Source organism: Carassius auratus, chromosome 33 (assembly GCF_003368295.1).
Source record: "Carassius auratus strain Wakin chromosome 33, ASM336829v1, whole genome shotgun sequence".
Taxonomy (NCBI): Eukaryota; Metazoa; Chordata; class Actinopteri; order Cypriniformes; family Cyprinidae; genus Carassius; species Carassius auratus.
In genome coordinates this window covers 3,061,377-3,086,662 of record NC_039275.1, presented here as the reverse complement: position 1 = coordinate 3,086,662, position 25,286 = coordinate 3,061,377, and positions in this window count along the sequence as shown.

Below are 25,286 nucleotides of genomic sequence, written 5' to 3'. Positions count from 1 at the left end.
AATAAAAAATGAGTTTGAATGTCCGCTGAGGAAAGCGATATCTTTGTCATACTGTCCTTTCATCTGTTAAGGGTGATTTCCGATGACAGCACTGCTCACTACATTTGAAGCTGTTGTTGAAAGTCAAAAATAATATAAATAAATAAATAAACTTTCTTGTTTAAAACCCTTTTTCAGTCTCTTTCACAATAAAGGTGTTCACTGCTCTAATGGCAGAACAAAGTAACTAAAATCACACCACAAACACAGACTGCTTCCCAATACTAAAAACTATCATTAAATACCATTATTATTTATATAAAATATTATTTATTGAAAAATAATATTTAATTAACAACAACAACAACAGCTATCATAAATTGTTAACAGGCAATTCAGTCAAAAGTACAAAGGCAGCACTCTAATTGATAGCATTAAAATTACATAAAACATAACATGATGAGAGAACTGTTATCTCAATATTAAACCACAATAGAGATTCGCTAATTCGCTGAATGGCCGCTGACGTCCTGGAGCTCACATCTCCGAAAACATCAAAGCAAATTTTCAAATAGATTTTATCTTCAACAACAGACCGAATATTTGAAGTCTAAACAACTACATTCTCTCCTAAAAAAAACTCTTAAATCTACATTAAAATTTCGAAACAGTGTTATTTATAAAATTATAGCTGATTTGGTCAAAATGTGAAACAAACATTGAAACGTTTCCCATCTGATAATGGGTGAATATTTAATGAGTGGGAAGACCTGTCAGCCAATCAGATTCAAGAACCAGAATGAACTGTTGTATATATAGTCCATATATAACTTTTTTCTTTTTTTTTGCCAATTATGTATGTATACCTTTCTAGATGAACCACAAACATAAAAATTGTTAACTGATGGTGCACGATGTATATATACTATATGTAAAAAAAATCATTGGCATTACAATTAAATATTCATTTTAAAATTAATAATATTCATCCTACAGTTTACATACTGTTTTTAAGCCATTCAAATTCAAACCTCTCTAAACAGACATACCAAAAGCATAATAGTTAACTTAGTAAGATAACAAAGTAAGATATATTTCTTTGAAATTATATTTGTAAAACTTTTATTTATTTATTAATTCCAGTAGCATTTAATCAAGCCACATAATATTTATTAGGATTATTTTTTAACACATGTAGTTATACATTAATTATTGTTAGTTTTTCTAATGTAGGTTTAATAAAATTGCCTTACAACACTCCTTAAGTGTGGTAAATTCACTGTAAAACACTCTCTCGTGGCATGTGTGTGTGTGTGTGTGTCACAGCACAGCGTCTCTAACAGACCTGCTCTAATGAGCACTGATCGTCAATAAAGGATGGGGGCGGGGCAATGCTAATCTAGGTCATTGCATATGTAAATGCACAGCTGGCCTCTCTCTCACTGTAGTGGAGATGGAGTGTCTGCATGTCAGCTGATATTAGCTCCACAGAGGCAGGCATGCAGGCCATAAGGGTACATCAGTGGCAAACCAGCCCTGTGGTCTCATCGCAGAGAATTAACACCACCACTAACGGTGTCAAAGCCAGACGCCGTCACTGAACCCACACCCACTCTCAGTGTCAACGACTAGCCCGGGGCGCAGTCTGACTGACAGAAGGATTTCAGCTTCATCCGCTTGTGTGATTATGTCATGACTGACCAACATGTGTGCTCTGTTCCAAGACCAGTCAAATCACCCTTACTAGACAACATCTGAGACATAGTAGCATTTTATTTGTGTGGCATGCAGTTGCTGCCTATGTGGAGCATTGTAAATCAATTTGGGTTAGGGTGCTGTTTTTTAAGATGGTTGCCTACAGTATGTTTTGTTCACTTGGCTCACAGTGCAAACATTTAATCACAACGTTTATGCATTCTTGAGTAACTGTCGCAAATCTTAGTTCTCAAGGGCACGATAGAGTTTCATTCAAAAGTTGGTTGTTAAACTTTCTTTGTGGGCCGCAGGGAAGGATGATGTCAAAAACAACATTGATGCTTATAGAGAGAAACGATAATATAATTACAGAACAAGACCCAAAGGAGAGAAAAATCACAATGAGATCTAATTAATGTCTTGATTGCTTTTCCTACCTGGGTACAGCTTTCAAAATAGATTGCAAATGGAGACTTGTTCCCTTCTTCTCAGAAGTTTCTCTCTTGGAAAAGTCTCCATCCGTTATGTACACACATATGAAATTCATCTTGGTATCATGCATCTCCTTCGTAAGTCTCAATAATGTCTCAAATTGTGCTCAGGTTTGTCAGGATTGTAAGTGTGCAAAATGAAATATGAAACAGGGTTATTATAGGTAACTAAAACTAATACCATAAATTTACATAAATTACTAATAATTACTGAAAATAAATGTTAAATGAAATATTATATTAAAACCTTTGTATTTTTCAGCTAGTTGACAACACACATTTCTCGTTTTATTTCAGTTTAACTTCATGTACTACAATAAGCAAACTCAAACTAAAATAAAACAAAAAAAAAAACTAAATAGACATATTTAAAAAATCTATTAATATATAATAAATGTAAACTACCAAAAATGGCAAAAGTACACACAAAAAAATTATTAAACCTTAAAAAATAATTAAAAGTAACAATAATATAACTTACAACACATTGCAAAATTCATTAGGGGAAAAAAGTATTCTACTTCACAAAAATCTTGAAAAATCTTATTGTAAAAACAAATTAAAAATATATATATTATTATTCAAACACATTTCAGCTAGTTGCCAAAGCAACATTTTTCATTTTTGTTTAGGTTACACTGAAGTACTAAAATAACTAAATCTAAATAAACTAATTAGTAACTAATTAATGAAAAAAAATACTATATAGACAAATATATATATATTTTAAAGATATTTTTAAAGAAAACAAAGGCAAAACTATGAGTGCAAGTCATGTTATTCTAATTAAGCTTTACACAGTGATCTGGAATGTTAGGAGAAACATCTGAGACGAACTTGATGCTTCGAACATAAATGAGCTCTCCTGAGCTATGAAAGAGCAACCTCTGAGCAAAACATGTGAAGACAGACAGACAGACAGCCAGCGGTGCCAGTGTGTGCACAGATTGTAAATTTTGATACAGTCCTATGGTGAGAGACAGGAAGAAAAGAAAGAGCGACAGATGGGCGATCTCTCAGTAACTCAGTGCTGACCTTTTCCTCTGATAACACATTACAACAGTACAACCGCACGCACACACACTCGTGCAGGAGATGTGAGCAAAGGTCAGCATCAATCATGGATGGTGCGTTACGCGGCTCAGCTCTGACACGCTGTCATGTAGTCACACATGAGGCCGTGTCAGGGGCTTCTTGGTTAGTTTGTCTTCCATCACATGATTTCCATGTGGACTATCAGTGACTGTCACACTCGGAGTCACATAAGGACCCTACGATTTTGGAGAAAGAGCATTCAGGCTGTGGGTGGAAAGATGACATTCAAAAATACAAGCCAAACTGTCCATGTTTCTGTGTAAAGAGACAGACATGCGTTTGAGAGACACATCCGGACGAACGGTGTACAATGTTTTGTAGAAGAATGTCAAAGAGCGAGAGATGAGACGCAGGAAGCAGAAGAGAGCAAGAGGAGGAGAGTGTGTCAGTGTCAGGCCCTTGATGCGTCTGCCTGCTCTGTTTCTCTTTAATAACTTGTCAAATCAATAGCTCCCCGTCTGCTGCCCATCATGTCCATGTGTTAGCGGGAAAGACAGGAAGAACGACAGGTCTACAGGAAGCTGAGCTTTACACCGTGTGACACTTCTGGAAGTGTGTTTGCCGCCGGTAAGAAACGGTCTTGGTGGAAATAGCAGTGTTCTTGTAGCTGTTCTGCTGGAAATTAATCTGCAAACACTACGAAAACTGTAAATAGTTGTTATAAATATCTTTGTTTTCTTTATTTGTACAAAAAAAAAAAAAATTTGGTAACATTCATTCAATTTCATAATGTGCAATCAATTTAGCAAGCAGATAAAAATAGTTAGTATAGTAAAATAAATAAATATGGTCACACTTTATTTTAGGGTCCAATTCTCACTATTAACTAACCATTAACTAGGACTTTTTCCTCAATTAACTCCTTATTTGCTTCTTATTAACAGTTTATAAGGTAGTTGTTAAGTTTAGGGTATTGGGTAGGATTATGGATGTCGTGCATTATATGTACTTTATAAGCACTAATAAACAGCTAATATGTTAATAATAGACATGCTAATAAGCAACTAGTTATTAGTGTGAATTGGACCCTATACTAAAGTGTTATAAGTAAATAAATATAAACAAATTAGTGAAAGTGACATGTGGCCAAGACCCATAATAAATTACGTAACCTTTAAGGAGAACAGGAAAAATATATATATAAATATATAAATATATAAATATGTATAATTATTAGAAAATTATTAGTAAAGTATATAATTTACATTCTTGATCTATAAAATGGACTCTTTTCCCTCCTCTCCTTCACCTGACCATCCTCATTCAATATAGACACTCAAGCCAAAACATGGATGGTGAGAATGATCGAAGAAACTGTGAGAAAATCAATTTCTGCAGACTTGAATCACAAAATCGACTTTGTTTTGCTGAAAGTGTTGAACTTTCTTTCCTGCACCATATTCTTCATGCAATCCACAATGGCAGCACAATTGAAAGGCTTGTTTGAGCTGCACTCTTGACTGTACAGGTGTGAATTTGTATTTCTCATTCATTTAACTTTTGGTGTAAAAGGGCTTTTTACATTTGCCAAAAGAATAGCTTTTTATATAAGAAATAAGAAGCACAGCCTAGAAGAGAAAAAGTAATGCAAAAGTAATGTAACACATTACTTTTTATGAAGCCCCTCCCTCAGAAATACGCAATGGGCTCTGATTGGTTAGTTGTGATTGCTAACCGCCTAATGCATGTTGTCTGAAAACATCACGCCCCTTCGTGCAAGCCTGCAAACTTTAGCCAAAAAAAGCAGAAAGGAAAGGAAACCAGAGGCTGTTTCTTTATTTATTTTCCAATGGAGGTGAGGCTTCACTTCGCTGAATAAACAGCTTATCATTTAATGAATCGACAGCCTATCCATTATCTTCAACATGTTTTACACTGAGTAAAACTATACAATACTATTTTAAGAGTTTACACCATTTAATAAGAGAAGTCACTGACTTTTTGCGACAGGTGGAGTTCACTTCTCATTAGTTCCTATGGTGTTCGTTAACAGCGACTGAGTGTCGCATAACTCTGACTGAAATTCAATGATGTCAAGGCTATAATGCGATTGATTTTTAACGCACTCTTGATGCGTCTGCCTGCTCTGTTTCTCTTTAATAACTTGTCAAATCAATAGCTATTGACAAGTAGCATATCGATCACACAGACTATTCCTGTCTTGGTCGACTTTATTTACATTTATCCCTTTTTTATCCAACTCTTTTATCCAAAGCAATTTACACATTTTTCAAAGAGACAATTTACTTAATACACAAATGTAAAGGATTATGAACCAACTTGATTAGGAAGCAAACTAGAGGAGAGGACAAACGCAGGGAAGGCTCAGTCTGAATGTGGTCCACAGTGAAAAGCCTTGCTACGTGATACTAAACCTGGTCAGCACAATGTTTTTCCATCCCTGTTCAAAGATCCAGCAAGTTGAGCTCCAGAGGAGGAGGGATGGCCTGGGGCACTGCCCCCAGCAGAGAGAGCCCATGCTGGGCATCCCGCTCTGAGCCCCATGAGATCTGAAGAAGAAGAGCCAGGGAACCATAACAATACCATTTTTCACCCTTTCACTTCTTTTTTTAATGGCTAGGGTACAAAGGCATGCTTTGGTGTCAAACTTTTCTTTCTTTCTTTCTTTCTTTCTTTCTTTTTTAAATTTGGCAGCAACATGGCCTCACAGGAGTGTGAGTTTTGGCCGAGGCTACCTTATCCTTGCTGTTTTTTCCACCAGCGGTGGTTTTCATTAGCATTAAACCAAGGGCTTCATTACCAGTGTGTCCTCATTCAAACTGCCCCACCAAAAGGGCACGCGAGCAAATTTCTAAAACTAAATTAACTCCATGATGAAGGTCAAGAGCATCAGATCTGTACGGAGGTACTTCTAATGATCACGTAGTATTGAAGACATATGTTTTCCTTCAGCGCGTGTTGGACTTTGGTGGGATGGCCTGGTTTTACATGAACACTTTGGCCTCTAAAGTCTAGCAGATAATGATGTTACTGATGGAACAAATAGATCACATCCTATAATGATGCCAGATAAATGACAACCTAAGGTTTCCAAAGGAAACTAACAAGCACACTTGTTGTTTTCTTGGAACACCTTGTATTGGTCTAAAAATTGCTTCTTGGTTCCTATTTTGCATTTGTTAGTTTTCCTAACAAAGAACCTTTAGTTGAAGAACTTTTATTATGCAGGGTCAGTAGGTGACAGGTGGATACAAAGGGCCTTTTTTAACGATCTAAACGTAAAGTGTAAAGCTTAAAAAAAAAAAAAAATGTTATGTATTGCACTCCTTTATTATGCATTCCATCCCTGTGTTTAATTAGCAGCGTGTATGCTCTTTAAATAACAAAGAAAAAACATTGCGCCAGACTTTAGACCAGGTTTGAGTTGGTCTATGGCGCAGTCTATTTTCAGCTCCTTAAAATAGCAATGCGCCTGAACACACCTCTTTTTTAGTCCAGCACGCCCATGGGCGCACAAATGAGCGCAAATGCATTTGCTGATTAAACCACGTGACGCTGGACGGGAAAATGTGAACAGCGCCAGAACTTGCTCTGCGCCTTGTGTTGCTTTGCACCGTGTGTAATTACAAAGTGTTCTCAGCTGATGCTTTTGACAAAATAATTATATTTCACATATGTTTTACTGCAGAAGCCATTTTGCTTCCCTGATGTTGCTAATTACTTATAATTTAAACTGAATGAAATGATCCAAAAATCCCAAATCTGACTTGAAATATAGCACATATACACAGAAATAATATAAAAAACAAACAAACAAACAAAACTCACAAGAGCCTATATGACCTTGTTGAACCATAGTAGGTGAAAAATATAGAAAGAGGATCTTCAGGATGAAGACTGACTTTGATATTCCCTGATTGTATTCCTGTTTAATAAAATAGATGTTTACTTTTATTTATTTATTTAAAGTGTATTACTTTATATTCCAGATTTACATAATCTATATATATATATATATATATATATATAAGAAGGATCATACTAAATGCATGATACATACACATGTATATATATACACACATATATTCAGGACTTTTTTTCCAAGAACATTGATTGGTTTCAACGAGGAAATGTTGCTACTTTTAAACTGATTGGCAGGTAAAGTCTCTCACAGCTGACAGACACACACTCACGGTGCAGTACGGCAGGTGTTGTCTGTGACCCTGCTCCATAATGCATGTGACATCGAGGAGGCTGGGCAGTCATGTGTGTGAGCGGAGCGCAGGAACGGCTCACTGTCGGACACACATGTCAGAGACGCCTCAACCTCGCCTCTCCACGGAGCAGCCCAACACACGCCTGACAAATCTGTACAAGCAGTCATCTGCTCACTCAGCTGCACACACACCAAAAATACAACACATTGCTTCACTGCAAGAAAAAATCACAGCAATCAATAGCAGACTGTAGAAGATATGCCAAGTTCTCTGCTACTCCATGCTTTATCACTTTGATAATGTTTTGTTTAATATACAGTAAAGCACTGTGCTAGCAAGGACAAACTCCTGGGTTCGACATCCAGCGAATGCATCAACTGATCAAATGAAGATGCTGTATAAGTCATTGTGGATAAAAGCGTCTGTCAGATGCATGAATGTATATGTGAGTCTGTTGAAACAACCTCTACATAGTTTGGTTAAGAAATTATCTTTTTTATTCAAGTTTTAATTAAGTGTAAATAAAATAAAACTATTTTGAGCACAATTTTAACAGTGAGACTCATTTGTTGTTGTTGTTTTTCAAACTCGTTATATAATACTTGTACTTGAATAAACAGTATAAGTTAGTTTTTACCATCATTCGTTGGCCTGCCTTTAATTGAAGATGATTTTATTTATTAAAATGAATGCATTACCGTAATAGAATGAGATAGACAGACAGACAGGTGTAGATCTGTATAGATAGATAGATAGATAGATAGATAGATAGATTTAGGAACCCCTAAGCAGAGTCTGTGAAAATGTGAATAATTTTCAAAAAATTGGAGGAAACCAATTTTCAGTGAAAACTTTCGAAATTTGAAGGTCAAGGTAAATTATACAAGTATCTTCTGTTGCTTACAAGGGCAGAACTAAATGGAAGAAAAAAATATTTCAACAAAATAAGAAAAATTTGTCCATCTTCATCGTGTTCAAAAGTTTTCACCCCCCAATTAATAATGCATCGTGTTTCCTCCTGGAGCATCAGTGAACGTTTGAATCTTTTTAAATAGTTGATTTTCAGTGCCTCAATTGTCCTCAGTCTGAAAAGATGTATCTCAAAATCATAAAGTCACTGCTGGAAAGGGTTCAGATATGCAAAGATACTGGAAAACTGAAGAATCTGCAGGACCTTAAAGATTTTTCTGAAGAACGCTGCTCAGTTCAACTGTTCAGAACAAACAAGGGACTCATGCACAACCATCACAAAACAGAAAGACAGTCGAGGATCATCAGGTAACAGAACACCGTATTAAGAACCAAGGGTTCCCAAACTTTTGAGTGGGTTATTTTAATAATTTCAGCATTTTTTTTGTCTTGTGGACTAAATGTAAACATCTTTTATGTACAATATCATACTCAGGACAGTACTAAATAAAATATAACATGCATTTAGTATGATCTCTCTTATTTTTTTATTTTTTTTATTATTCACATTTTCACAGATTCTTCATGGGGTTCCCAAACTTTCACATGCCACTGTAGATAGATAGATAGATAGATGGAACAACAGAGAGACAGGCAGATAGCTGTAGTTCTGTAGAGAGAGAGAGAGAGAGAGAGAGAGTAAGGCAGCAGTGCTGGAGGTCTCTGGGGGCAGGATTATGTGTCTGTATGCCCCAGGCAGGGCTGTTCTGAGGGGGATTATGCCTCCAGACCTGCTCCCCGTCTGGATTACCTCTCGCTGCCTGCCTCTCCTGCTCTTTATGGAACAGCAGAGACTCAAACTCGTCCTCTCCAACACACCAATAATGCACTAATTACTCTGTGTGAAAACATGAGTTTATTTGATTAACCGAGCTGATGAGCTCCGCGTTATTCATATCAAATATAACAGTTACAGTATTAAAAATCATAGTTATTGATATAATATGTATTCATATATTCCATTTTCCCCTTGCTTTAACCTCAGCAGTTCAACCGGAAAAACCCCAACATCTCAGAGCAAGGATTCCTCTTCCCCAAATATTAAGCTTGGTCTCTGGTGCCGCATTACTTGAGGAGCAGCATGAAGTGTGGCCTGTATTTGTCCCTGTATCACTGATGGACCATGGCTGGATATTACTCATGTGTGCAGGTGAGTTAGCGCAGATGTTGTTAAAATCTAAAGGTCAGTCCCAGAGCTGCTTGTTGCTGCTCGTGGATCCACTCGACCATCAGCTCGTGCGATTTGCAAGTCTGCCAAGCTACAAAGACACCACTTTTCCATCTGCCCATTTGAAGCACACTCCCAGAATTCTGTGCAGAGGAACTGGCAGCTGCACTCTTTATAATTTCTGACTTTTTAAATTCGCCATTTACCGTAATTGACTATAGGACCCAGTGAGCTATCTATAAACTGTATATACAAAGAAATGTATACTAATTTATACAGCTACTTGCAAAAACAACATTTCTCCTTTTTTCATTTAGTGCAACTTGATGTACTAAAATAACTAAAACTGCAATAAAAATGAATAAAAACAAGAAATATTTGTAAAAAGCAATAACAATAGAGACAAAATACAAGACAAAATTACTAAAGCATTAAAACGAAATCTTATTTAACCACAAAAACAATAATAGAATCTCAATTTTACAATACTAAATCCAACATTGATCTACTTTTTGGTTTTATGCATATTACTACACTTACAATGCAATTATCTAATATTTGTGTTTTGTCAGTAATTAATTAAATATCATTAGATTTAAATTTAAATTCATCCACCATCTTGAATGATTTAGAGCTAGTTTTAAAGCATTGTGCGATTGATTTCCATGTTCTAGTGAAGGATGCATGCAATTCTGCATTTAATTTTTACCAGCTCTCACTTTTTCTTAAGTGTCCTATCCTTTGGGAGACCTATTAACCCCTAAAATACTGTCTGAGTAGGCAGCTCACTAAGATTTGTAACAGAGCTATTATGTTTCAGGGAATATACCGATATAAAAATATACATATAACACATACTTCCTGCCAGCTTATGATGTGGATTTCACAATAGCTTCACAGTTAACTCTGTAACGCGTGTTTAATTGGCCCTGTCTGAGAACAGAAACGTGTTTTACGGTATTGAATCTTGAAATAGAATAAATACACTTGGCACGCTCATTATTGCTAATCCTGAGAGGCTAGTGAATGTGTGTGTGTGTGTGTGTGTGTGTGTGTGTGTGTGTGTGGTGGGATGCAGACAGTTGGCAAGCGTGTGCGCAGCTCCTTAACAAGCCTGACACACACTCGTACACTCTCTCTCTCACACACACACTGTGCTCTAACCCCACACACCGAGGGTCAGTGACCTGCATATATTAGGCGCACCATTGAATGCAAATAAGCCTCCCTGACTCGTCCTCTCCTCTTTTCCCCGCCACGCTGATCTCTGCTCAGCAGCTCCGAACACAACAATGCTCTTGAACTCTTACTTTCTCAAGCTGGGCTTAAGTTGAAAATCAGTGTCATGTCACGCCTACAGGCCTCTTTTCGGCATCTGTGTTGTGATATATGTTACATCCACTGCATGGTTCAATATATCATTAGATGGTGTGAAATGCATGATATCATTAGTGGTTTCGCTGAGCATCTCTATTACTGCGTTAAACTTTACAAGCTCAAACTTCTGGTTAGGGATTTGAACAAACCCATTACCCAACATCTGTGTGTCCTGACCAGGTCAGCGATGAGCAATCTGTCCAGTGACAGCAAAAAAATAAATAAAGTAATAATAATAATAAATAAGCAATTGGAGCATATTTGTTTTGTGTTTTTTGTTATGCATAGTGAGATTTAGATGGATGGATAGAAAGACAGAACGATAGGCAGATATAAAGATTGTTTAACCCGTTAAGGCCCAGATTTGTTTTTAAATGAGTTTATTCTGAATGGTGAAGCTGCCATGTGTGTGCATGAATTAAACGCCACCGTATTAGACGTTATCCAGCTAAAGCTCTTCCTTAAGTTGTACGCCAGTTATGTAGACACCCGAAAAATATTCACGAAGCGGCTTAAATAGCTTCCAGCTGTCTGTGTTTGTCAAAGTAACGGACATTGTAATAGAAGCTCGATTTGTTTTGCATTGCCACCGCGAGCTTCCGTAAAACCATGACCAATTAACACAAGAGCATGTCCAGAGCTTTCGGTAAACGAACACAGCCGTGTGTTTATATGCACACACCCACACACGATCACACACACACCCCTCGGAGCGCTCGCTGGCACACATATGTGAGCTCTCTGAATGTTGGCAGCGTGTTGGTCTTGCAGCGGAGTGGAGAAGATGTGCTGTCAGGTCTTGTCTGCAGGCAGTGTGCGTGTATTCCCTGCCACAGAGACTAAATAGGAGTTTAATTCTGTTAACAGCCAGTTCACCGTGAACTCTGCGGGGCCCGGGCCCCCGGTCCACCTGGCAGTAAGAGTCCACGGAGGAGCGATAACTGCTGGGAGCCAAATAAAAAATCGATGAAGATCTTCGCTGCTACGGGTGGAGTTTAACAGCGATTTCTGCTTTACTCTCTCCAGACCGGAGCTGAGGAAAGCACCATTGATTTTCCCTCTCTCTGCATCTTAGCATGGTTCTTTTTCAATAAATATCAGTGTGTATGGACACACAACGAGGGTGAAACGTGTTGACCTGCACTTCAGGGCTGAGGACCAGCGCTTGTCTTGCGGTAGGACTGTCGGTCAGCGGCGTTTGGAAGTCGAATTTCTTACCTCTCAGCCACTAGTTCAGAGGATTCCTCATCCTCGCAACTGCACTCGTGCTATTCTCTGTGCATCCGCTGACAATGGACATGTGCCCATGTTTTATTCAGCTCCTTTTAGATCAATAATGCACTGTGTAGCAGAGTCCTGGAGAGAAAGAGAGAAAGAGGTAGAAGAGTCAGAACATCATTGCACACAAACGAATAAAGCCTCAAATCTGCTTTCAACAGCATCAGCTTCATTTAGCTTCAGTTGTGTCTCCCTCTTCAGGGCGGATAATACATTGAATCCTCAAACTCTAATCAGCATGTTCTCTTCAAGATGGGTCATTTAAAAGCAAAACTAACATCTGGGAACAATCTGGTTTAGAAAATGCTAACTCTACCCAAAATAAGATCTTTAAGCAGATTAAAAATGCTAATATTGCATTGCTGAAAATAAAATTGCATCCAAATGTCTGTGAGTAGAATTTGAATCAATTGAAACTATTGAATGATCACATCTATTATACTTAAATATAATTACAATATTTATATCCAGCTTCATATATTCAGCTTTAGCTTATATTATATCAGCTAGTTGCAACATTTCTCTTTTAATTAATAAAATTAAATCAATCTATTTATATATATATATATATATATATATATATATATATATATATATATATATATATATATATTTATTTATTTATTTATTTATTTATATATATATATATATATATATATATATATACACACACACACACACAATTAGATTGATTTAATATATATATATATATATGTATAATTTTTTGTATTTGTAATGAAATTAAAACAAAACAAAAATTACACCAATTAAAATAAGAAAATATAATATAGAAAATCTATAAAAAATAAAACAGAAAATGTGAAAATAAATTTAATAAAAATAATAATATTGTATTTTGTATTTTATTGTTTATTATTTGTATAGCACATTTAAAAGCAACTCATGTTGGCCAAAGTGGTTTCCAATAAAACAATACATAACAAAAACTTAAACAGCAAGAACATAAAATAACATGACTTAAACAAGACCATCACATATACACCAACTATCTGACGTCAAATGCCCTGGCAAATAAGTGCCCTCTTAAAAGTGTTTTAAAATGACCAAATGATGCACAACGTCTAGTTTCCAGTGGCAGGTCATTCCAGAGGCAAGGTGAGGCACAATCTCCTTTTGACTTTAAGCTGGATTTTGGGATCTTTAACAAACATTTTTGAGATGACCTCAATGGCCGTGTCAGAGAATAAAACTGGATCTTGATTCAACAGAACAGTGGGAATCCCCAAATACAACGAATTACAGTAATCCAATCTTGACATAATAAAAGCATTTATAACACGCTTCAAATCATCAAAGGACAGAATCGTTTTTATTTTTGCGATATAACTGAAAATATCCCGCCACTTGCTTGTCAAATTTAAGCTCTGAACCGAAGACCGCTCCCAGGTTTCTAATACATGTGAAGACCATATAATAGGGCAATATTAGCCTCATTTAACTGTAAAAAGTTATGTTCAATCTATTTCTTAATCTCATAATAGCAAGTCATCAAATCGCCTAACTCATCACGGTCACCTGCATTCAGTGGAAGACTGAGTTGTGCATCACCTGCATAAAAAATGGTATGCAACATATCTCAGTGATACTTAAAAAAAGCATTCCTATGTTTTGCATGACACAGTGGTCATTACATACAAATATCTGACCTAATAATACAGCGATTCACCAGTTAGAATAAAAAATTCCAGACACACATGGAATAAACGGAATCATTTACAATTCTAAACAGTTTGTCTGTATGTGCTAATTGGAGACATTTAATTCCATCTGAAAACGCCCTAAAGCAGCTCGCATCCTGTGACTCGGGTCCCCAGTGTCACACACGAGAGGGACAAAGCTTCCATCTGTCAGCGAGGACCAGAGGTCCCAAAAAAGACCAGACCTGCACCGAGGGCCGATCCAGCCAACAGCAGGGGCCCGGGGACAGAAGACACACTAAAGAGACAGCAGTCAGGACCCACAGTCTGTCAGACAAACCTCATATCTATTATAAAGAAAACGAGCCGTTGTTTGCAGTAGAATTAACTGAGGTGTATATAAGGTCACATTTATGCAACTTATTGAATTAGAATGGTTATAAAATTAAATAAAACATTCCATGAAGGATTGTTCCCTTTAAAACATTGAGCGTGAACTCTGAGCTTCATCAGTTATTGTTTCTGATAATAACTATTCATGCACTACGATAGAGCTATTTTATTGTATACATTGCCTTGGGTATATCTTTGCAGGTCACGGCCTTTTTAGTGTACAAAATTGATGTACATTATAAACTGGTTTCATTTTAATGTGAGTACGTCTCCAAAGTCCATTTAAAGACAGTAAATGAAATATAAAATATTCTGTTTTCAGGCACTTGTATAGTAATGTTGCTTGTGTCCTTAGGGAAACATGCTGCTAACTGATCCGTTTTTGAGCATTTTAAAGACATCGATTCTCTCACCATCAACCAACAACATGTAACATGGATCCTCTTGTGTGTCCTTCTCTCCATGTTGAACACAGTCACTGACCCACAGTGTAGGGTGTTGATGACAACTAATGCCTGGTTAAAGGATATAAAACACAGTTACAAGGGTTTAAGCTTTGTCATATAAGGAAAACATACATATATATGCCAAGACTCGATCTCAACTACATGAAATCACCGGGACTAAAGGAACTAAAAGTTGATGTTTAGCCATCAAAGAGGATAATAATAGATTTGTGAAATTAATAAACCTCATTTAAATAAAATCAATAATTGACTGCCTTATATACCTGCATTGCATTATAGCATGGGAATAAATGTGAGACTGAATATTATCAATATATCAGGGTTTCCTAAGCTTATGAAAATCAAATTAATTAAGTTAACATAATAATTATTTAAAAAGATGTAAATATCAAATAAATGTAAAATTAAAAAGTACTTTTTTGGTTACTTGTGTGTCATATGACCATTAACTGACATAATGAAATACAGTAAAAACTGAAATATTGTTAAAAATATTTTTTTTATTTCAAATAACTGATTTTTATTGTAATATATTTTAAAATGTTATTTATTTATGTGATCAAAGCTGTATTTTCAGCATCATTCCTCCAGTCTTCAGTGTCACATGATCTTCAGAAATCATGAAAATATGCTGATTTGGTGCTCAACAAAATGTTATGATTCATTGATGAATAGAAAGTACAAAAGATTTTAAAAAATAAATATTTTGTAACATTCAAAATATCTTTACTGACACTTGATCAATTTAATGTGACCTCGCTTAACAGAAGTGTTCATTTCTTTAAAAAGACTCACCACAAACCATAAAACAAATGCTCATTAGGTCACAGCGTGCTCAAGTTACAAAAATATATCAACATTAATACAACTAACATTTCAAGTCGTGTAAAATAAACATTTGTCATGCTAACATCTTACTTCCCGAATGCAAATGAACCTGAAAAAGAATATGCACTACTTTCCCTCAACTAGTCACTGCGCACAACAACACACTGCAAATCCTACTGCGATTACACCGTTTATCACTGTGTGTGTGTGTGTGTGTGTGTGTGTGGACACTAAAACAATGAGAGAAAGTGCAAAAACATCTTTGGTCTTTGGGCTTTCTGAAAGCGTGCATTGGACAATCCATGCATGGAGAAATGTAAATGACAATAAGTAGGAAGCGGTGGCCTTCTTCCCTGTTTTAATTAGTATGTGTGTGTGACTGTATTTTATTTGCAGATGAGGGGTGAGGTGCTGTCAGCGTCGCTCCTGTGACCCACCTTACCACACACATACACACACACACACTCGCTCTCAGATGCTGCACTGACACACACAGATCAGCGTAATGAGCTATAGTCACCACAAAAGGTCAGAGGTCAAAGCTATTATACCACATCTCCACATTAAAACAGAGCAACATGGCCCAGGCAGCCGTCCTCACCCCTGCTCTCCACAACCACAATTAAGAGCACGAATCACTGACCTGAAACACAACACTTAATATAAAGAAGTGCAGTTAGTTTAATAGCTGCAACACAACACACAAAGATGCACTAAACTGGCACAAACATTCATGAGATCAGTGATGACTAATGATTTTTTGAACTAGTTTATAGTGCTAATTGCAAAGTTATTAAACCTCTAAAAGACTAAAAATGAGTGAGTGAGTGAGTGCATCATCTTATAACGTTTGTGATCCAGACATGAATGTGTCTTGCGATTCTCAAAGGAAGCTTATTTTTGGCACGGAATAATATATAAAGATGGTCACTGTGCATTTTTTTATCTCACAATTATGACTTTTTTCTCATGCAATTGAAAGTTATTAATTTTGAGATATAAACTCACAATTTTGTCTGTGTGTTTGTGTTTCTTAGAACTGAGCTCTAAACTAAAGATTCTGTCCTTGTTTCTCGCAGTTATAAGATTGTCTTACAATTCTAGCCGACATTTTTCTCCGAATTTTGAAACTCAGCTTGCAATTCTGAGAAAAAAGCTAGATTTGTGAGACATAAACTTATAATTGTGAGAACTGCAACTTTCTGACTAATTTGTATTTCTGAGAAAAGTCACGTTTGTGAGATGCAAACTTGCAATGGCGAGAAAAAAATGGTCAGGATTGTCAGACAGTCACAATTACCTTTTATATTTATATTCCAAGACAGAAATAGGTTATTCATGAGATGTAAATTGAAGGGGAACAAATCTGAATCATGTAAACTCACAATGGCAAGTTTATAACTTTATTTTCATTTTTTGCAGAAACATGCTTTCATTTAATTTTCCAGCTATAGTCCAAAACAGTAAATAAATATATATGCATAGTGAAGAAATGACCCGAGCTATAACTGTTTCTTCAAAACATAATTAATCATTAAATTCTTCTTAGTTTGCACACACAAAACTTCATGCAAAATGTTGATGTTCATGGATATTTAACTATATAAAATACCCATTAAAACCCTTGTGCACAAGGACACGCGTTTAACTCCAATTAATCTGACACCGCATCGCTCGTGGAAGCCTCTGTGAGAAAATCGGTCTAATTGTACGTAATACAGGACGATATAACCAACGCATTTGATTGGCTGACCTGTTTCTATAACGCACATGGCCAAGGAGGAGTTAATTAGTACCAGTGCATCTAAATTTCGGAGGGTAAGAAGCTCCTCCTCATTAGCACTGCTCATGACACACGTCCTTGATGAATCTCAGGATGTGTTTTCATAAAGGGCAGCATGCTTTTGAGTAATATGCACAGTGCTCATGTAAATACACTTGCCATGAAGGTCTTTCGTTGAGTGTCAAGGGGCCAGAGATGATGACAAACGATTGGAGATTTAATCAAACGAGCAGTTGGCTGAATGAACATGAAGGCAGACAGCAGAAGACAAATGCACTTTGTGTGTGTGTGTGTGTGTGTGTGTGTGTGTGTGTGTGTGTGTGTGTGTGTGTGTGCTGGAGAACAGCGCCCTCTGATGGAAACACCGACATCTGCTCTGACCACATGCAGTGTCCACAGGGTATTATCAGAGACTCATTGTGCAGAAACACAACATGAAAAGCAATATTTAACTATTTATTGACCTATTCATCCATTTCATCATATTGTTGTTGCTGCTCGCTTATAAGGGAACTAGATAATATGTGTGGTGCAAAACTCACTGCCACATGTTTTGGAGCTGTCCAGACAAATTTTGCAAGTTGCGCCCCAATACACATAATTATGCATTATTTTATGGTGTATAGTGTAAGTAGTGTGTTTACACTGAAGAAAAACAAAAACAAATAATAAGTGCACTTCATGTAGGCTACTGAGATTAAAGACGTAGTTGGTTGGTTGTGTACTATTTACTTACTGTTTTATGAATTCAGAAATACTACTTGGCTCACATACAGGTTTAATTAGTATTATTATTTTTTTTTTTTTTGCCTACGCAATTCTACAGTATTGAATATTCAGAAAATAACCTTATAATATTCATTCACTAGATGGTAGGGTACACAGTGCAGAGTATTTGGGACACGACTCCAGTATTTGCTATGGTGTAGTGAAAGATTGCAGGAATGTTGCATATGTCTCAAGTCAAAAGAGCTGTTTTATCTGTGTGAGAAGCGCAAGTCTAACTGCTTAGCAAACATAGCTGCTTGGGATGTAATATTTAAATAATATTGCTCATTAGGCTTCAGAATACTTAAACTATAAATTAAGTCTTTTATAATGCCTATGGAGCTTCTTCTCTTTGGACCTTGACGTGCACCTGCTATGATTAGATAGTAAAGAGCATCTTCGCTATATAATAAAAAACAGAACCTGCATGCTTCTGATGAAATATTCCTTTAACCCTTAGACATAATTGATCTTTAAATATACATTAGCATGCATAATTATTTGCAAGTGTTGGTGAGAGCAATATCCGTGTGTGTGTGTGTCTGTCTACTGTATATGTCAGAGAGTTCACTGACACAAAGGATCGATGGCTGGAGGAGATCTGGAGCCAATTATTTTCAGCTTAATGGTCCCTCAGGTATCAGCTAGAGGAACAACAAAACGAGTCTGCAGGAGAGAGCGAGTCCTGACAACCCCGGCGCTCTGTCACCGGCGTAACGCACCGCTCTGCCATCAATTCCCATGAGCCTCTGAGGGGAGGGGGGCGATCTGATTGGCTGGCTGGCCTGAGGGGGAAACTGCCATGAGAGATGATGCTATGCAGCGTTCCAGTATTGAGTGGCTTTAGAGAGTTTTTAGAGTTTCTGTGAAATTGTTGTCAGAACGTGGAGTGGTTTATAGAAGATAATATTGAGCATTTCTGTGAGAGCTGCACTTGAGACACATTTAGGTGATCTTGCTAAAACCAATCCATGCAATGCATTACACAACAGTTTTCAACATGAAGAAATGTTTCTTGAGCAGCAAATCTCTGAAGGATCATGTGAAACTGAAGACTGGAGTAATGATGCTGAAAATTCATCGGAAGGAAGCAGTTCTTTGCATGTGTGCATTGGTTTGGCAGTAACAAACCAGAATAGCTGTAGAATTTCTTTCAGATGTCTTGTTTTTCTCGGAAAGATTACGTTCAAACGGTTTCTCCATCATGATAGCAGTTAACCTGATAGATCCCAGATGAATGAAGAATCAGTCATCAGCTGTACACGCAATATGAGAGCAGCATATATGTGACCCTGGAGCACAAAACCCGTTTTAAATCACTGGGGTAAATTATTAGCAAAAGCTCAAAAAACATTGTAGGTCAAAATGATCTAATTTTCTTTTATGCCAAAAATCATTAGGATATTAAGTAAAGATCATGTTCCATGAAGATATTTTGTACACTTCTTACCATAAATATACAGATAATTTTTGACTAGTAATATGCATTGATAAAAACTTCATTTGAACAAATTTAAAGACGATTTTTCTCAGCATATTGATTTTTGTGCAACCGAATGATTCCAGATTTTCAAATAGTTGCACATTTCTGCCAAATATCGTCCTCCTAATAAACCATACATCAATGGAAAACGTATTCATTCAGCTTTCAGATGATGTATAAATCTCAATTTCTAAAAATAAGATTGGATGTGGTCCAGGGTCACAAATACTGGAACAATAAATGCTTTTACACTTATTGCACAAATTGCATAAATAATGTTATGAAATAAATGTTGTAAATATGAAAATATTAATAAAAACGTTACTTCTGCTTTGCATTTACACAGAACTAAAGTCGTTGTTGTTGTTGTTGTTTGTTTGTTTTAATGCAAGGAGTGATTTGGGTCAAAGTAGCCTATTTTGAAACTTCAGTGCCTCAATATTTGGAGCAGGCACAGAGCCACCTCAGAACAGCCTGAACAGTATAAAGGTGCTAGAATAACCATTAACATGTTTATGGTCTGTGTGCTGGTGGGTGGTGCAGCTTGGCGAAAAATAAACGTGGAGGATTGTGTTGGAGATGATGTGAGAGCTTTGCCCGCTTTAGTTTGCAGTCAGCACTAAAGCTAGCTTTCTCCTGTGTCTCTCTGGAGGCATTTCAACAATGGTGCATCGTAAAAGTACAATACTTACAGCACAATATCCATTCATGTTTCCAGATCAGCCTGATATGACACGTTCAGAGCCCTGGAGGTTTAATTCTTCTGGGAGAGGACAGAGGATCGGGGGAAAGCCTGGAAAGAGAAAGAGAGGGAGAGAGAGGAAGGAGGGGACCCGCAGCTCTTTAAAGCGTTCCCAGAAGGCATCTGATATGCACTGAAATCTGGGGTGCCTCTGGCTACACTTTCTCTGCAGCTTAGACATCATAAAGTATTTAGGTGCACTTAACACACACAGGTAAGTAACCAAACATTCAGAGCTCAACTTAGAGACGGATGAAACGTTTGAGGTTTGAGCCCTGTCACGATCTCCTCTGATACACGTTTCATTCGGAAGAGGATGTTCATCATCACAGAGACAGCCATATAATCATTTACATCTCAGTATTCAGTGAGGAGACAGACTCGAATGAGCTGGTCTCGACTACTCTTTGAAAATATGGTCTTGGACTCAGACTTGAGTAGTGCAACACAGGTTTGTACACAATTTGGGAACCACATAGTTCAAGCCATGCTAAGAGACATGATATAATAACTGTTGCCAAACATCTGTACCATTAGCCAAGGTGATATATTAAGTAAATTAATATATTAGGAGTATAATTTTTGTCTTGTTTACTAATATCTAAACATCCTCAAATCAAGCTGCATTTACTCTGAGAAGCAAAGTTTTACAAATAAGAAGTCTTGTCTTCTGAGAAACTGATTAAAATAAAGTGAGTTTTTGCTGAAAACATTTTAATTACCCCACTGGCAAATATTGTTTTCTTTTTAAATATCTCATGTTATTTTGATTTAATAATGTTTAGAAATTTGTATGGGAAAACATGACATTCAGTACGCTCTAAACAATGCTGGGTTGTGTCAAACCAACTTTGGGTCAAATATGTATTAATATTACATTAAATTTTTTAACCTTTTTAAGTTAGTCCATGTTTGACCCAAAGCTGGTTTGAAAGAAACCCAGGCATTTTTTTGAGTGTAAGCGGAAGATTATGGATGGATGGATGGATGGATGGTATCCTTTCCATTCCACGAAAGGTTCTTTATAGTGGAAAAGGTTCATTTTTTAATTCTTTTAAGAACTGGTTCTTTGGGGAATCACTGTGAAAACCATCAACTGAAATGAAGAGTATCTACGGTTTCCATGAATGGAACTTTTCAAATGCTTAAAACATTCTATAAAGTAAACAGTTCTTTAAATGATTTAAAACATTCTTCATATTAAGAATTTGTTTTTGTCTTTTAAGGACTGTTCACTGAAAGGTGCTTTTTGAAACTTCTGCTTTTAAGGTGAGACACTGCAGGCAAAAACACTGTTTTTTCAAGCACCTGTCAATTTTGAGATTTTGGGCTTTTTGGTTTTTCATAAAGTGCTTTTTCAACTAGTGGAAGGAAAACATCCAAAAGACACCTGTTAAGTGTTTCTTTTATAGCACTTTATCTGTTTGTGTCATAGATTTCAATTACAATACATATTTTTAAAGGCCGTTTTCTCAAAATGAGTTTTTTCTTCAACACTGAGCCATAAATCTCCACTTCAGTAGCACTTACACACACCAAACTATATATTTTTATTCCTGTCTATATTCTGAAGGTTTTGAAAGAGGGATTTGTTCATATATATTTTCCTTGATTATATACAACATCCCCCCCCCCCAAAATTGTGAAAATATATTGTTTTCTGGCTGTTCAAAGTATTTTCTGAATTATGAAGTGACAAAAAAGACAACCAGAATTCCCTCTGTAAAAACATTTGACTCTAATATGTCAAAAAAATTAAAAATGTTGAAACTGACTTCATCTAGTGTTCAGATTTTTGTACTAGACATTTATGCAAATTAGCACATATTTCATTAAATAATGCCTAATTTGCATATTTAAACATAACATTTTGAAAACTTGTAATACAAACATTTTTGCAATATCAATGTAATCAATCAACTGGGTAAGTAAGGTCATAACTATTAGTTTTTTTATTTTTGTCCTATTCACCTGCAGTGTCTCACCTTAAGAGTAATATATAATTTAAAATCGACCTATATTTCCTAACCATGATATTATCTCAGTGTGCTTATTACGTATGTCTTCCACAGTAACATTTTTTTAATTTCTTTACGCTAAAGACCCCGTCCATCAGCAGAGCTCACTGACACAGCTCTAACGCTCCTCTGAACTCATTCGGTGGCTCTTTCTCACTCCATCACCTCCACAATGTGCTGGAAACAGTGATGGATGAAATGTGAGAGAGGAGCAGGCAGCGAGGTCGGCCTGGTCACCTGCCGGTCAGAGAGCAGTGACCACTCCTCCCAGCGGGTTTGCAGGGATGTATGTGCATGAGTTTATGTACGGCATGTGCATGTACCAATCTGAACAAAGAGCTTCCCCAGAAGAAATATGAACATTCGTTTCCTGTTATAAATGTGTCTGTGAAGCGTCTTTCCTGTGTGTGCGTGTCGGTCAGAGAGCGATGACCACAGCCGCCTGCGCTCTCACAGGGGGGTTCATTACAGCGAGTGACAGGGCCTCCTCTAAAACGCCGTCTGAGGAATACACACTCTGCGTGGGACAAAATAAACACCCGGCTTCGAGTGGGGGCACCATAAATTATTTATATCACCGGCAGAACAGCAGAGACGCTCTTAATATCGCTACCTGCTCGTCTGGACGCGTAAAAGATGATTTATGTCTTATGGCCACATTAAATTTCACTGCAATTGGGCCTTGTGCCTTCTGGGGTCTGGGGAGACACAAAATAGTGGTTATAAACTGCTGCAGTTGTTCTCTGGAAACACAGAACCGAGTGGAAAGCTTCCCAGCGGAGTCTTCTGGCTTTTGTTTATTTCTGCACAACACGTCTTGGTCAAGTTCTTCCATGTGCAGTCGCGATCTGTGGATGATACAGAGATGCCGTTTTATTTTGGTTGAAATGCAACCATGCAAATTCTTACCGCTTGAAAAAATTTAGATCAACACCAATCAAAAAAAAAAAAAACATACGTAGACAAATCTTCTGGATGAGAACCGAATGTATCAGCATGGCAGAGTTTCATCATTTGTAAAAACATGCAAACGCATATGCATGAAGAGAAAGACACCAAACATCATGCAAGAACACTCAAACTGTCTTAATATTTCATGTGCCCATTAAAAACACCAGATTTTGTGTTCAGCATGTGATGAACCCTAGAGGCGTGCTCAGTGCATGAGACACAGCAATAATCCTGTGTTTATTTCCATTTGGAGAGAAGGATGATGTTTATGGAGCTACACAGTTATGCATCAGAAATGCGCTGTGATAAACAATTAATCTTATATGAAACCACTGAGACTGTGAGATATGCATCATCGATAAGAGGTCTTTCAACTTGATTAACCCATTAGTGGCCATCATTTCCTCTTGCACAATCTTTCATAAATCTGTTCACAAATATAAAGCCGTTTACCCTTTTACAAGACTTGGATTGAAATGCTCAATTGATATGAATGGCACTTTTATGGGTTTTGGTTATCTGGACTTTCAATTAAAAACATCTTGATTTGTGTATCAAACATGGGTTTGGAACAACATGAGCTTGAGTAAATAATGATATATTTCATTTTGGGTGAACTATCATTTTATATTTCCACAGGGAGATGATTTAATACAGACACAAATTTAATACAAATGCACACATTTTTCCAAATAGAAACTCTAATATAAATCCATCCAAACAATAATGAGAGATTGTTTTCCCCCCCACCAGCCACTAAAGATGCCAAATGCATTTCAGGAGTAAATACCAACCCGATCTCACTGCAATTCATGACTACCTACCCCCTACTACCACTGGGGTAAATCGCGAGTGAGTCGTAAATTCGTACGAATAAGCCACCTCGTAAAATAAGTACGAATTGGTCGTGAGATAGCGTTGGTAAATACACAAAAATGGCAGTGTGAATTAAACACCATATTGTATATCATCCAGCAAGATGTCAAAAGCTCTTCCTAAAGCTGTCTACTTCTATACTGGTTCCCTACAGTTCAAAACACAACTAAAAATAGAACTTAGCATTGCCCACTTTTAAATGAATATGCCTCATATACACACACATATAGAGAGAATTGGATCATTTCAAAGCATCGTTCTTGCAAGAAAGAAAAAATAAAGATCAGTGAACAAGTACAAGGCTTTAACATCTTCACCAATATTTGAAACTATAAAAGCCCTTCAAACTAATGGGAATCTCTCTGCGCCTTTTCTAATTTCCTGACATTTGCACTCATTACTCATTTTTAATGGAATATAATGGCCACGGTTGGTGGCGAAGGGACCTCTCACGCAGACACAAACAAAACTCTGAGAATAAAAAGGCTTTCCACCGAGATCAATGCTAGCGGAGGAGAGGAGAGACAGGTCTATTTCTTTTCCTCTCTGGCTCGCTCTATCTCTTTCTTCTCCTCCTGTTTAAGGGAGTTCCCCAGCCGCCCCCGGTGACAAATGGGGGTGGTTGAGAAGTGGCCGTTTGGTGTCTGGCATCAGCGCAGTCACAGAAGAGTCTTGGAGTCTTCAGGGTGGGGAAGACAAGCCCTCGACCACAGCCAGCGGAGAGGGGGGTCCTCAGGGGGCCTGCAGGCGAAACGGACCCCCATAAATCAGTCTGTTTGAGCTGTGCTCACCATCCATCTCGGCCCTAACGTCCCAGAGGAGAGAGAGAAACAGAGAGAGAGGCAGGCCGGAGAGGAACAGGGAGGGGTTCGAGCGAGCAACCTAAATTCTCACTTTACAGCATGTGTGTCTGCATGAGAGAGAAACTGAGACATTCACAGAGGAAAGCAAGGATGGAAACAAAAATTTATCTAAAACACAGTTTAACAAGCTGTTAAATAAATCAAGGGACATTATGCATTAATATTAATTTCATTAATTACAGCTATAAGGTGTTTTACTGGAATCACAAATAGTTTTGCATTCATA